This window comes from Triticum urartu, chromosome 2A (assembly GCF_056163025.1).
Source record: "Triticum urartu cultivar PI428250 chromosome 2A, HENAU_Tu73, whole genome shotgun sequence".
NCBI lineage: Eukaryota > Viridiplantae > Streptophyta > Magnoliopsida > Poales > Poaceae > Triticum > Triticum urartu.
Window position 1 is genome coordinate 708,331,411 of NC_141874.1, and position 2,843 is coordinate 708,334,253.

At 55.4% G+C, this 2,843-nt stretch overlaps 1 pseudogene; it reads left to right on the forward strand.

The window, feature by feature from the left end:
- Positions 1 to 1,516: 1,516 nt before the first annotated feature.
- LOC125527013 (uncharacterized) lies at positions 1,517 to 2,599 on the forward strand (annotated as a pseudogene).
- Positions 2,600 to 2,843: the final 244 nt, after the last annotated feature.

Sequence of the window (2,843 nt, forward strand, 5' to 3'; positions counted from 1 at the left end):
GGGAGCGAGAAAGAGGTTTTTGGTTGACCACGTTAGTTAGACGCGGGTCAGGTTAGTCAGACGCGGACACCCGCAAACCCCCCAATTTGTCTCCGGTTTGTAGAACGAAGTGCGGCTGGACTGCCAAACGGACCGATGCAGGACCGCGTGATAGAAACAGTTGTGGTTATTTGAGAGTCGGTGTTGGAGATGCCCTTATGGCATATACTAAAAGTATCTACAGCCGGACTTGCCAAATTCGCCACCCTATAAGCCCGCGGACGCGCCCGGGCGCGTCCGCGGACAGTGATCGGGTAGTTCCTAAATCCGCGCCTCCACAACCATATATCTCATATTTGACACCCCATATCCATACAAAATCATGCAACATAGTACATAGATCACCAGACGGGCAAAATCAAAGAGAAACCGACTATAAACCGATAGCAAACGGGCATAAATTCACATATAAACATCACCAAAAGATCGATAATAGTTCACACAGTTCATGGTGTCCGACAAATGCGAACTAGATACTGGGAGGTAGATAGTACGAGCTAGATATGAGAGGGCGGAGCTTAGCCACTTCCTCGCCGGCCCTTTACCCTTTCGGTCGCTGGCACTGTTGTAGGCGGCCGCGGCTGGAGGTGGGTTGATGTCGGAGCCGGAGGAGTTGGGCCAGTAGTCGGAGGAGGAATCGGAGATGATGATGTAGCCCTTCAAGCGCTGGACAATCTGGTGATGCTTGCGCTTGAGCTTGGCCAGTCGCTGCCTCCGCCACCTCCCACTCGGACTGCTCAATACCGAGTCGAAACTGCTTGGCGTTGATCCTCCTGAGGCATCGGTGTCCGTCTCCGCCATGGTAAGCGACGGACGGTACACCCACTCCTATTCGGGCACCGGCATCACGCAGCGGCGGCAGGCCGACTGTGTAGCCGCGTCGGACGCGCCCCCCATCTTCCTTGCCCTCTGCCTCTCGCGTCGGGCGGCACTAGAACCCACCATGAAAGCGAAACACGTCCGGGCACAGTTCAAACAGTTGTGAGTTGTTTGACAGCCCACGTTGGAGATGGCCTTATGAACATATACTAAGCCAAGGAGCGAAAGCCATGTAGTTTCAGTACAGAAAACCATGTGTGGCCTCGCATGGCACAGGAACCACGTGCTCCATTTCGTTGTGCAACATATGCAAATCAATTGCTCAGGAACGAACTCGAACATGCCTGATTAATCCCAGGAATTAGGGGAAGCCTTTTGTGCTGGGTGCGCTAAGAGATTGCTCATGTCCTACCTGATCGGGGGCAGGAGCCGACGCGTGCAAGCTGCGGTGCGCTGGGTTGGGCTGCACGGACTGCCCCAGCTTGGCAGTGGATGCCTGCCGATCTCATCCCGGTGTCGTGTCGTCTCGATCTCATCGCGGTGCCATCCCTGCAGTTTGCGCCAACCCCAAGATGACACTGAACCAAAGCCCCAGCGGCCAGCGCTATATATATCCCCTCCCCGTCCCGCTCTTCCACCCCACCACCCACATCGCGTACCTCGCAACCAAGAGCATAATTGATTTGCTACCAATATTTGGCTTGCCAAATGTTAGGACTGCCTACTATTGGCAATACCGAGATTTACTAACTGTTAGCAACTTTATGTGAAAGAGGCAAAACAATTCGTAGCCAACCAAATAGTTGCCAATATTTGACACAATGCCAAACATTGGCATGCCAATTTTTGGCAGCAAACCAATTATGCTCCAAGTCTGCCAGGTGCCGAGTCCCTGCCAGCTGAGAGCTAGCAGCAGCAAGCGAACCAACGCACCCCCGGTCGCTCGCCGGAGCCAAGAAAGGCAACGCAACATGTGCAACGTCATCACGATCCCGTCGGTAGCGTGGCTGCGCCGCGCCGTGCGCCGGTGGCGGGCCCGCCGCTCCACCTCCGCTACGGTTCCGTCGGGGCACGCCGCGGTCTGCGCGGAGGGCGCGCGGTTCATGGTGCGGCTGGCGCACCTGAGCCACCCGGCTTTCCTGGAGCTGCTCCGGCAGGCGGAGGAGGAGTACGGCTTCCCGTCCGGCGCCTCCGGCCCCGTCGCGCTCCCCTGCGACGAGCACCGCCTCCGCGACGTCCTCCGCCGCGTCTCTTCGTCGTCCCACTCCGAGGAGCCCCGCCGCTCCACCTTCTGCCGCCGCCGCCGCGGCGACTCGCGGCCGCTGCTGCAGGAGATCGCCTTCCCGTGAGCGCGCGCGCCGCGGCATCGAAGGATCTGGCGACAGAGCACACCCAGTTTCTGCCGCGCGCAACGGCAGCAGCTGGTGACAGACACGGTCCCCCGGAGGAGTACGCACAGCAAGCGCCGAAACGCTGATCCGAAAGGCCGGCGTGCTCCTCTGCGCTGCGTAATGCCGGCAATCGGACACGCACATACTTGAGCTGGGTGGTACAGTATGTGATGGTACTAGCTAGTAACTGATTGAAGAAGGCGACATTTTTTTGGGATTGTTTTCTCAGTAACTATTCTACTCGTCTGCGCAACTCCTTGCCGAGGCATACGAGTAAATTAATTAACTAATAAAGATTGATCGATTGTTCTTGTTGTGCATGGAATTTGTTATCGTTCGTGATTCATGCATGTCTTCGACATGTGACGTGGCGAAACTTGTCATGCCGTTAATCATTAGCCTGCTTTTCCGAAATTTAATCATTGGCATGAACTTTGAAGATAAAGACATTGATTTCGTTAATGAAATCCCAAGTCAAGCACTCTCTTTAAAGAAAACATTAGCAGGCTAGCTATCCAGAGAATTAGCTTGAAAACAAGTGTCACGCTAGCAGGACTACAATTATCTGCAAGGTTTGCTTGCACGGCCGCGCCA